Source organism: Mytilus californianus, unplaced genomic scaffold (assembly GCF_021869535.1).
Source record: "Mytilus californianus isolate M0D057914Y unplaced genomic scaffold, xbMytCali1.0.p SCAF_17, whole genome shotgun sequence".
Taxonomy (NCBI): Eukaryota; Metazoa; Mollusca; class Bivalvia; order Mytilida; family Mytilidae; genus Mytilus; species Mytilus californianus.
In genome coordinates, this window is record NW_026262659.1 from 7,499,203 (window position 1) to 7,511,503 (window position 12,301).

Genomic DNA, 12,301 nt, shown 5'->3' on the forward strand with positions numbered 1-12,301 from the left:
TTTACTGTACGTCCAGTGACAATTTCAAGCATGATCAAGACGATAACAAATAACAATTGATATACACGTATGTCCTGCAATAGGGGTCGACCGGGATGAAGAGCTGAACATTTGAAATGCCACTGGAAATTAGGGTATATTGGATACGGACACAACAGGTAATACACAGACCTGGATTTCTCTTTCTTTCTCTGCACGAGACGTCGTATTTAACGTGCCCATTCTGGACCAACATGCCGCTGTGAATTAATACAACCCACACAGCAAAACGGACGCCTCACTTTGGCATGGGTTTTACAGCCGGTCGGAATAAGACCATTTTAATTTCTAAACTCCAGTCAATTTGTTGGGTTCTCGTAATCAAGTGGTATTTATTTTAATATTTCAAAATATTTAAATCCAAATGAAACCTTTTTGTATGGCGAATTTTATTTTGTCTTTGTGACTTCTCATTTTTTTTACCCTTGTTGTCTTCCCTGTCTTGATTGCTCTCTTTATACATTTTTCTTATGTTCATACCATTGTACAATCTACTTACTTAAAATATTAAGTGGTATTTGACAAATCTGTCAGTAAAAGGATGAATGGTTTAATCTTAAAATATTTTAAGTTCAAATGCATTTAATGTTCAAATGCTGAAGGCAAATTAAATAAAATGGGTCACCCTTTGAAGTCAAATAATGGTTCTTATATTGTATGATATTTGCTTGTTCTTGTTGTATTTTTGTAGTTTGATACATAAGAACATTTTGGATGGGAGATTGTTTTACTTCGTTTGGAAATAGAGTAGCCTAAAAGATCTTCAGATTAACAAATGCAAAAACTATATATATAGTCTAATTGGAAAATCTGCTTAAAAATGTGCTATTTCATCAAAATATTCAGTTTTGATGTTTGAATAGTATCCTTGTGGCGAAATTAAATAAGTATTGGTATCGTTGCTATATTTGAAAATAGACTTTAATCATGTATGAAGTCAAAACCAATTTAGTTTTTGAGGTGAAAGCATGAACACTACACACAGTGGACATGTCACATGTCTCGGTTCTAATGAGGCAGTACGACTGTCTAATTGAATTACGGATCTGATCTACTTTACTTGTGTAGTTCTTAATAATAACTAAAAGGTCAGACACATGTCATTCTACTATTACTCTAGGCATTGAATAGATAAGGGATATCTGGTTTCTTTCATACGACTTCGGAAATTTTGTTTGTCACAAATTCTTGTTCTGCTCTGAATAATCTCAGATCTTACAAATTTAGAACTTGTCGAATTGATATTGGCAAGATTGTTTCAAACGTATCAACTACAATATTGCTTAATGGATGACCACATCCTCTAAAACTACTAAGCCAAATTGAATCAAACTTGGCCTAAATCATCCTTAGGGTATATAGTTTAAAAAATGTATCCGATGACCCCGCCCATCAATCAAGATGGCCACAATGGTTAAAATTGAACATGGGGGTAAAATGCAGTTTTTGGCTTATATCTCTGAAACTAAAGCATTAAGAGCAAATCTGACATGGGATGAAAATTCATCAGGTCAAGACTATATGCCCTGAAATTTTCAGACACATCAGACAAGCTGCTGATGGGTTGCTGTTATGTTCTACTTATGAATTTCCTGCAAGGTTTTGAGTCTGCCCACTGATTTATGACTTCAATGGACATCTATGATTCTTAAAGATTATCATGAATTTATCATTTTTCTTGAAGTTTGGTTCCAATGAAGTCGTCAAATGATATTGCACGATTTTTTGTTTAAAATTTTTAACACATAGAAAATAAGAGAAAAGTTTATGCACATGTAAACTGCCTCCAAAGTAAAATTGTGATTCTGATAGCAAAAACATAATAATTTTTTATTGAGAAAATAAATTAAACAGAACAAAATAAAATAAAAGGGGGGTTCAGTATACCCCAACCCTTGTATCATGACTATTCTCAGTCCAGGCATATCAGTGCATGTTCATAGATCTCCGTTGTAGTAGACTGTTTGTTTATTTGGGTTTCGTTACTCCATTTGTAGTCATCTGTGTAGTATTTTGTGATCAATTCTAATATTCTTACCCTTCCGGAGCACCTGAGATCAACCCCAGGTTTTGGTGGGGTTCGTGTTGCTCAGTCTTTTGTTTTCTATGTTGTGTTTTGTGTTTTGTGTACTGTTGTTTGTATGTCTGTCTTTTCGTTTTTTGTTTTCTTTTTTAGCCATGGCGTTGTCAGTTAATTTTCGACTTATGAGTTTGAATGTCTCTTTGGTATCATTCGCCTCTCTTCTAAAAGTATGTTGGTAACTTGTGTTGTTTAGTTGATCTTTAATTGTTGAATATCCCACATCTATTTTTATTAATTTGTTTTGTGTTTATTCTTCTCTAATCGTTTGTCCTAGCCTTGGCTGCCTTTCCTTGGTGTATGTGGTTGAATGCTTCTTAGATTCTCCCTTTTTTCTACGTGCATAGCAAGTATAAATATTTCACTATCCTTTGTATTAGATTTATAAAATGTATATTTGAAAAAGTTGGTGGGTTCCTACATTATCAGTCTGATGTTCACTTATTCCATATTTATCGTGTTTACGACAATTATGCTTTTAAATTGATTTTATTTCTTGATTGTCACCATGCGGTAATACATTCTAAGTAATGAGTCTGAAATCGATATAACTTTGTACAAATCTTTAATTACCGATATGGAGAATCTTAATAAAACGTCAGCACAACCCTATATCAATAATTCAAATGGCTGACAAGGTCATTATTAATGACATTCACACATTTACATTAAAACCTTTCCATCAATTAGTTTTTTACGTTCTGTCTTACGCGAATAGTTGATATAAGGTTTAGTAAATATTTTCATTTAGCATTTTTGGCAATGAGGCAAACGCAATCCTGAGCATTCAGTTAAAGTATAATTCATCAATACTTTCTGGACTTTATTATATTGAATAAACTTTTCTCTAATTCTTGTGCTATTTTCACATTTCTTGATCGGTGTGAGAAAAATATTTCTCCTCACTAGTGAAATATCTGTTCTCGGCAAATGATTGGTCGAAATTTGATTATGACGTTAAATTTTCTTGGTTTCTTCTAAATTTTCCCATTGTGACGTCATGAAAAAAGGCGACCATGCCTGATGACGTCACATATAAAGAACACACCTTTCTGCAAATCTTTGAAAAGGAAGGATAAAAATCATTAGAGAAACAGATTCCCCCACTATAACTCGTGTATTGCGATATTTCTCCACTCTCAACAGTTAAATTTTAACTATTTAAAAAGCTCGGCAAGCCTCGCGCTTTAAATATTAAAATTTAACTGTCTCGAGGGGAGAAATATAGTAGCACACTTGTTGCAGTGATGAAATCTGTATTTTTACATCAGCTATACGGTCGTTTGAAAATTTTACTTATCGAAATTTAATGATTTTGTATGAATAATAGAAGACACTAGGACATTACCAAGCGGTACCAAAACAACAACAACAACAAAGAAAGAAGAAGGGGAAAACCCACACAGTTAGAGGTCAACATCTAGTGTTACAATTATTCCTAACTAAACGTTTTATGTTTAACCATTTCTAATACGTAAATCTGAATTGAACAAGTTAACGTAGTGAATAACATTATTATATTTGTTATATTTGTATCATTATGGTGAGAATGTAACTAATGTTTGGGTTGACTTAGAATAATGACATTTATTCTTTAACTTAATATAATCTCAACGAGAGCAACTAATATTAAAAAAAAAACAGGCGTCTTGACAGGGAACTAGTCTCCTGTTATAAAATTGAGAATGGAAATGGGGAATGTGTCAAAGAGACAACAACCCGACCATAGAGCAGACAGCAGCCGAAGGCCACCAATGGGTCTTCAATGCAGCGAGAAACTCCCGCACCCGGAGGCGTCCTTCAGCTGGCCCCTAAACAAATATGTATACTAGTTCAGTGATAATGGACGTCATACTAAACTCCAACTTATACACAGGAAACTAAAATTAAAAATGATACAAGACTAACAAAGGCCAGAGGCTCCTGACTTGGGACAGGCGCAAAAATGCGGCGGGGTTAAATATGTTTTTTGAGATCTCAACCCTCCCCCTATACCTCTAGCCAATGTAGAAAAAACGAACGCACAACAGTACGCACAGTAAAACTCAGTATAAGAGAAGTCCGAGTCCGATGTCAGAATAGAAATAAAAGAAAATAAACAAAATGACAATAATACATAAATAACAACAGACTACTAGCAGTTACTGACATGTCAGCTCCAGACCTCAATTAAACTAATTGAAAGATTATGTCTTCATCATATGAATATCAGGCACACTCCCTCCTGTTAGGGGTTTAGTATTATACCGTCATAAAATATATGAGAAGAACATAACCCGTGTCATGCCAACAACTGGTTCTAGAATAAATGTGTTTAATTCCGATGCAAAGACCCTATAAGTGAATCAATATTAAAGCCAAAATATGCAATCTTTAATGACCTGACAACAGTATCGTAACTACATCCCTTCTTAATAAGTCTGTTTAAAGGTTTTGATAGCCTTTGAGGTGAATACTGACATTTTTGTGCTTTGTAAAGAATATTACCATAAAAGATTGGATGTGAAATACCCGAACGTATAAGATGTCTGCATGTTGAGTTATATTTACGAATGATGTCCTTATACCGATGATAAAATTTAGTAAATGTTTTGACTAGTTTATGATATCGAAAACCCTGGTGTAATAATTTTTCAGTAATACATAAATTTCTTTTGCTAAAATCTAATACGTTGATACATACACGAGCGAATCGTACAAGTTGAGATATATAAACACCATAAGATGGTGACAAGGGAACGTCACCATCTAAAAATGGATAATTAACGATAGGAAATGAAAAATCATCTCTTTTATCATAAATTTTTGTATTAAGCTTCCCGTTAATGATATAGATATCAAGATCGAGGAAAGGACAGTGGTCATTGATAGTATTAGCTTTATTTAAAGTAAGTTCAACAGATAAATTTCTTTAGTATACATACTGAAGTCGTCATTATTGAGAGCCAATATATCATCCAAATATCTAAAAGTATTGTTAAATTTTTGTATCAGATGTTGTTTCGATGGGTCTTTGCTGATTTTAGTCATAAATTGTAACTCATAACAATACAAAAACAGGTCCGCAATAAGTGGTGCACAGTTAGTCCCCATTGGAATTCCGATAACTTGACGATATACGGAATCTCCAAAGCGAACAAAAATGTTATTAAGTAAAAATTCAAGGGCAGATATAGTATCAAAGCATTACCAATTAACATAGTTCTTTTGTTTGTTGCTACTAAAAAATGACCTAAAAGAGTTTGAACATATGTTTTCGCATTCCGACTTTTTAAATGCCCATTTAATTAGGTGTGTGAATTTTTTCTTAATAAGAATATGAGGCAAAGTGGTATATAGGGTAGAAAAGTCAAAACTTTGAACAGATTCAAAATCACCAATATATGCATGCAATTTATCAAGTACTTCCAACGAGTTTTTAACACTCCAAAAGTAATTAATTCCACTATTTTCAAAGGCCTTATTTGAACAATTTATTATCAGGTTTTTGATTGTACCAAGTGTACTAGTAAGTAGAATAGACAATTTAGTAGTGGAACAATGACTTGAAGACGAAATAAATCTATATTTGTAAGGTGATTTGTGTAGCTTCGGAAGCCAGTACATAGTTGGGACTTTCATTGTATTTGGTTCTGCTTGTAAAGAAGTAGCTAATAGTTTATGTTTGTTACAGCTATCGTTTTCTGAAAATGAAGTCAGTTGGATTGTTGGTGAATTCGTGATTTCCTTTTGCAGAACCTCAATGTAAAATTTACGTCAAACTATAATGATATTATTAGCAGCTTCATCAGCCGGGACAAAAACAAATTCCTTGGCTAGTTCTTTTAGTTTATGTTTGATACGAGAAATAGGATTTTTATGGTTGTTGTTAAGAGTAAAATGTTCTTTAAAATGTTGTATACGTATATCAACGATCTTCATTACTGAATTAAAAAAAAGAGTCCAAAGATTTTTTGTCAGCTTTTTCCCGTTTTATCCATTTCAAACAGTAAGCACGAAGTGAGTCGTGGATGATATTACGACACTCATTCCAATTAATAATTGACGGGGGGCGATATTAAGGTCCTTTACTGAGGAATGATTTTAACTCTCGGTCGCGAACGATGTTAAGGTCTCCTGTTATAACATGGGAAATGGGGCCATAAGTGTATTCGGAATTACTACAATTACATGACGTAGGTGTATTTTCACTGATATTTACATCTTTACAGACTTGGCTATAATTAAACAAAAATTTCCGGGTAGATTTCTTGTAAATATAACAAATAAGAGGGAGTTCAGTATTATCAAAATATCCAGGAATTTGTTCTTTAACAGAATGGTCGTTAAAAATACCGGCAATATTTACAAAATCAAAACCTTTATTGACATACTAGTACTTTATTTTAATAAAATGTTTTTTATGATCTTCAGGGCGATCAATTTTGGGAAACAGTTTAGAATAACAATATGCCATTATAATTTGAACGATTTCATACTTAGGACTGCAATATGAAATTGTGTTGCAATCCTCTAAAATTTTATTTAATTTATTTATAGGTAAAGAACAGAGCTTGGTTAATAGATAATGTCTGCCGTTGTTTTTTTGAAATAGAAATTAAGTCCGAAATATTTGTATGGTTGGTCCGAAATTTTCTTTGATTGCGATTTTTTCTACGCCCATGAGAACGGTTTTAACGAACAGTTTTAGAAACTATATCCAAAATGTTAACAGAATCGGTTCTTGATATATTACCAATTCCCATGATATTATCATTAAGACCGAGAGGGTAGACTGTCTGTAATTTTTTAATCCAATTTAATTCAATTATTTTCCGTGATCGTACAAACTTTGAATGAGATTCACCAGGCTGCTTATTTACTACTTCTAAAGGTTGAACTGTTAAATATTTAATAGGATGATTGTGTTTTTAAAGATGTTGATAAATGATACTTTTGAATTTATTGGGCCTTTTAAAACGATACAGTTGTTTTGCGTGCGTTTAGATAAATATCGTCCAGTTTCACCTACGTACTGAATACCGCATCCCGGCTTGTTTCATGTGAGTAAATAAATAATATTGTTTGTTTTTCAAGTTATATCAGTTTCAAAATTTAAAGAAAATGTGCGACCATTAAACGTAGACCTTACCGTATTGTTGGTGGAAAGACGGGGACATGTAAGTCATTTTTTGGCATGACACTTATCGATAGAAGGGTTACCACGATTTTTATTGTTAAAAATGTTAGCGATGGTAGTATTTTTAGATAAGCGATTTTGAAGATTGAGACGTGTAGATACCCTTTGAACGAGTTTAGTATTTAATATTTTTCCATTTCTAAGCTTCATATTTGTTTTTTGTTATGTGGATTTTATTAGAAAGGAGCAAAAACTGGCGTCCAGAATATGAACCAGCACACAATAAACTGAATTATGTAAATATGATAAAACTGTTCGGCTAAAGATGTCAAACGCTATTCGTCATAAATTACCCGAAAAATAAAACAAAAGATAGGGTATATCAGGGTAGCGACTGACGTCTGACTAAATAGAAGAATGGGGCTGAATGTTGAAATACTACTTTTTGATAAATATTCCTAAAGGAATGAACATCGAGAAGTTCTCGCTCGGACACAAACTCCATAATCTAATATATTATAAGAGCATAAACATGAAGCACGGGGAGGCACTCTACTGTCTCCACTTGAAGATTCCATTTGAACATACATCACGCGCGCTTCGAGACTCAACTTAAAATGTAGGTATTGTGTTTCTCTTGTTGATTTTTTAAATAGTTTTGCACCAAGTACCATTTAGGAGTCTATATTAAGCTTATCAAACGCTAGACTTTATCAACCAACGAAACGAATAGAAAACAACTGTCATTTTCCTTACTTGGAACAGGCATTTTCCGAAAAAAATTATGGGTTAAACCTGGTTTTATTGCTAGCTAAACTTTCCACTTGTGTGATAGTTGTTTATAGTTCCGTAAAATTGACTTAATTCGGCGAGCAACCAAAACAGACATAATAGGTTAATATGCTAATAATTGGGATCCAGCAGCCAAAACTAAATGATTAAGTCCATGGCATTAATATTGTACTGTGTGTTGCATTGTTCTACTAGTACTGTTACATTTGTCTCAATATATTACATATTGTTCACTATCTTGATGCAATGTATTTGAAGTGTTCAAATGGAATGTTGCACGCCTTTGACAATGTTCGAATCACAACATGAACTTGAATATGGTGCCGGTTTCAATCAAGGAATATATTGTTCAGTTTTCATTGATATCTTTCAGATCCTACAAAGATTTAATTGGTCAACCTGCAGTTTTCTGTGTAAAGTTTTTTAAAGTAATTAGATATAAGAAGATGTGGTATGAGTGCCAATGAGACAACTCTCCATCCAAGTCAAAATTTATAAAAGTAAACCATTATAGGTCACAGTACGGTCTTCAACACGGAGCCTTGGCTCACACCGAACAGTAAGCTATAAAGGGCCCCAAAATTACTAGTGTAAAACCATTCAAACGGGAAAACCAACGGTCTAATCTATATAAAAAACGAGAAACGAGAAACACTTGTTTCTTTTGTTTTCTTCTTGTTTGTTTTTTACTTTTGAACACGGGATTACCTGTTTTTTCTTCGGTATAAAATTATGATGTGCGATTGGTTCATTGGTGTCTTTCTTCTTTTTCATTTTTCTTTAGAACTATGGAAAACATCAAATCCGACAATACGTCTATACACTTTACAATACAGAAAAAATCATTTTTACGTCAACATCAAATTTATCGCCAAAAAAAAAAAAGAAGCCATTTCTCTACTGGAAAGTATTGTTTGATAACTCTTCAAAGTTATTATTAAACTATTCAAAACATGTTAACAAAGACCAAGTCGTTGCTTTTCTCGTTTGAATAGTTTAACATTTTCTTGTGCTGGGGCATTTTATGGCTATATTTACGGTATGGACTTTGTTCATTGTTGAAAGCAGCAAAGTGTCATATGTATGTAGTTGCTTATATCAAGTCCTTTTGTCTCAGTTTGATAGCATTTACATTCAAACCTCATCTCCTTAGTACTGTATAAAACGAATCTTGGAGATACAGTGTGATATTTTCCTTTGGATTTTTAAAAGGCTACACCAAATTTCCCTTTAGTAAAATGTAGAATGGACAGAGTCAAATGTTCAAACTTGTCAAATTAACAACTCATGATCACATGGTACTTTGCTACTATCACATTATTACATGTAGCCTGCTAATGTCTTACAATGTAACGGTTAAATAATTAAGGGATTATATGACATTGTCAACCTTACTTCAGATTTAGATTTCACTACCGGTATTTAAAATTGTTCCAGTAGCAATTTCGCCTGACAATAAATTATAACAAAATAAGACAAAATCTCGAATTTTCATGGTTTTTAGGCTTTTACTAATTCCTTGTACCGTTTAATGACAACGACAATATTATCTATATACCCGTGCATAGAGGGGGATGGGAGGGGGGGGGGGGGTTGATTTTCAAAATATTACAATTTTTTTTTACAATTAAATTGAGCACATTAACATCATGTGTAGAATACTTGTCGAATACACAACATTACATGTGAAATTACCACAGAGATAAAGAAAAAATAATCCATAATATGCACATACTTTTAAATTAAAACTCGCTAAATTGCCTAATGTCACTTGGAAAATATGAATGTCATTCGTTTACCAAATAAAAAATAACGATTTCCCAACCCGAATTTTGTTGTTGACATATTTTACTTAAAACATATTTCAAGTATGTTGTTGAAACCCACAATGAACAGAACTGAATCTGGTCCTAATTCGTGTCTTTTCCTTTTTGGTTATAAAACTCTTCAACTGTTTCGGTTCTTATACATCCTCGGCTTTCAAATATTCGGCTGTGAGCGTTCCTAATGAAGGTATTTCCAGAAAAGCGCATCGGACGAATGAAATTAATAACGTGTTGTTTTCATTTTTTAAAGGTAGAGGAAACATTTGTCTAAGGCATAGCCCCTGTTCTCGGCAATTGCGACTAATCCATTTAGTTACAAGGTAGCTATATCAAAAATTAAAGAGTTCAAGGTGAAGTAACCATTTAGTCCTCGAGTCATTGTCAATGGAATTTCTAATAATTATACAGCGTATGTGTTTACCCATACGAAACAATAGATTCATGACCAAAACAAGCAGAAAAGTAATCACCACTTGCAAATTTTACAATGTCAGTCAATATAATCACATTTTCCCGCGTTTCAAAGAATAGCGGGAAACATTTGTATTAACGATGCGTATGAATTTTCTAATTAAGTCACTTGAAAATTTTCATGTGCGGGAAAATATTTTGAAAGCCTTCACTTTCTACCCAACAGTCGTAGTGTCAAGTTGGACACCGGGTTAGATTTTCCGATTCGAGAAGCCATTGCAAACGAGGTAAAAAGTGTCATCGCTAGTTCTCAGCAGGACATGTTGAACAATATGAGCGCAATGATGGAATCCAGATTAAATCGTTTACAATCCAACTGTAACGGATATGCTGTGAAATAATCTCCCTTTGCTAGAATATGGGATGGCTCAAAATGAACTATATCACTGTGCAAGAACGGAATACCAAAGTGAAAATATAAATGAAATTATATTATGATGATTTAAAGACTTACTATATATTTTATAGAAAACTTTGCCATTCTTATGGAGGAATTATACCTTATAACTGAACTTGTAAAAAGAAGAGACTTATTATAGAAATATTTTGTACTGGGTCTCAATTAGACCAGTGGAGCTGTATTTGCTCCACACTCTTTGACTGTGAATTTACTTAGAGGAGCTGAAACAGCTCCGCACTTATATACTAATTACTTTATTTAACTAAATTTATGTTTTGGTTTCATTGATCTCATGTAAATTTATGTGGAATATTTAATAAATAAACTCATCATAGATACCAGGATTAATTTTATATTTACGACAGACGCGCGTTTCGTCTACAAAAGACTCATCAGTGACGCTCGAATCCAAAAAAGTTAAAAAGGCCAAAAAAGTACGAAGTTGAAGAGCATAGAGGACCAATAATAAAGTATCTAAACATCAGTATTTGGTCTCATTTGCCAGAGCTCAGTCCCAGAGGAACGAACCTATGTCCGACGTTTAATCGACACGAGGGAACGGTGACGCATAGCCACCCGACTCTCCTGTTACATTTTATGGTGGCCAATGTGTTATGTGACTTGAGTTGAAACATGGTAGTGAGATCCAGATATGATACTTTGATTTTTGCTTAACGCAGTATATGAATTTTATGGTACCATTGTATATATGTTGTTGTTGATTTTATGTATGAAACTTGATGTTCACATATTTCAGTATTGTTAAATGGAATAAACTTATGGTTTAAATAGAAAAAAAATAGGAAATGTATAGACAAATTTTAGGAAATGTTATAGAATATATGATGAATATACAGAAGTAATATGCAGTATACAACTGTTAGTATTAGAGACAGAGGAGAATTATATTTGAGAGTTCAATGATTTCATACATTACATTTTGTAGCCGCTTGGTTTAGCAATCACAGGAATACGCTTACATTCTCAAAACATGTTATTATTTTTAAGTATATAGTAGCGACATATAACTTTGCACTGGATGAGTTGTTTTCTCACAAGGGTTGAGAATTATTTTTGTGACCTGAGTGGTTAGGTTAGACTAGTACTTCCGAATATGTTAGTAGGGGTATCTAGTATAGCTGCTACTGGTAAGATTTACATTCACAAGTCAAGATTGACTAATGTGATTGTATATCTGTGTTTGACACATTGATGTGTCTTTTGTCTAGCGTGTATGTTAATATGTCTTTTATTTTGATGAAGTTTTAACAGAGTTAACTGGTTATACCGTCAATAGGACTTGAGAAAAATAGTACCGGTACCTAGGTTAGCTGTGTGAATATTTTCAAACACTGTACGAAAATTTAGCAGTATGAACATTATGTGTATGTTTTAGTTGAATTGACTTTTAAGTATAGTTTTCTCATGCTTACTTTCTACTTCATCATTATGCTACAGACGCTGATAAATGTGTATAAAGCGATGTGATGATAGACCGTGTGAGATTATTTTGAAAGCTTAACTCAAATAAAGCTTCACTGTATTTCGAGTTTTAAGAAGGGAGGAATGTAACG

The 12,301-nt window shown here is 33.2% G+C and overlaps 1 protein-coding gene across 1 annotated transcript in view; it reads right to left on the reverse strand.

Annotated features, from left to right (window-relative positions):
• Positions 1 to 12,148: 12,148 nt before the first annotated feature.
• Positions 12,149 to 12,301, reverse strand: part of LOC127726325 (cyclin-G2-like) — a 486,290-nt gene continuing 486,137 nt past the window's right edge. Inside the window, exon 10 of the transcript XR_007993501.1 lies at positions 12,149 to 12,159. The gene's annotated coding sequence lies outside the window, so the exon portion shown is untranslated. The remainder of the gene's footprint in view (positions 12,160 to 12,301) is intronic.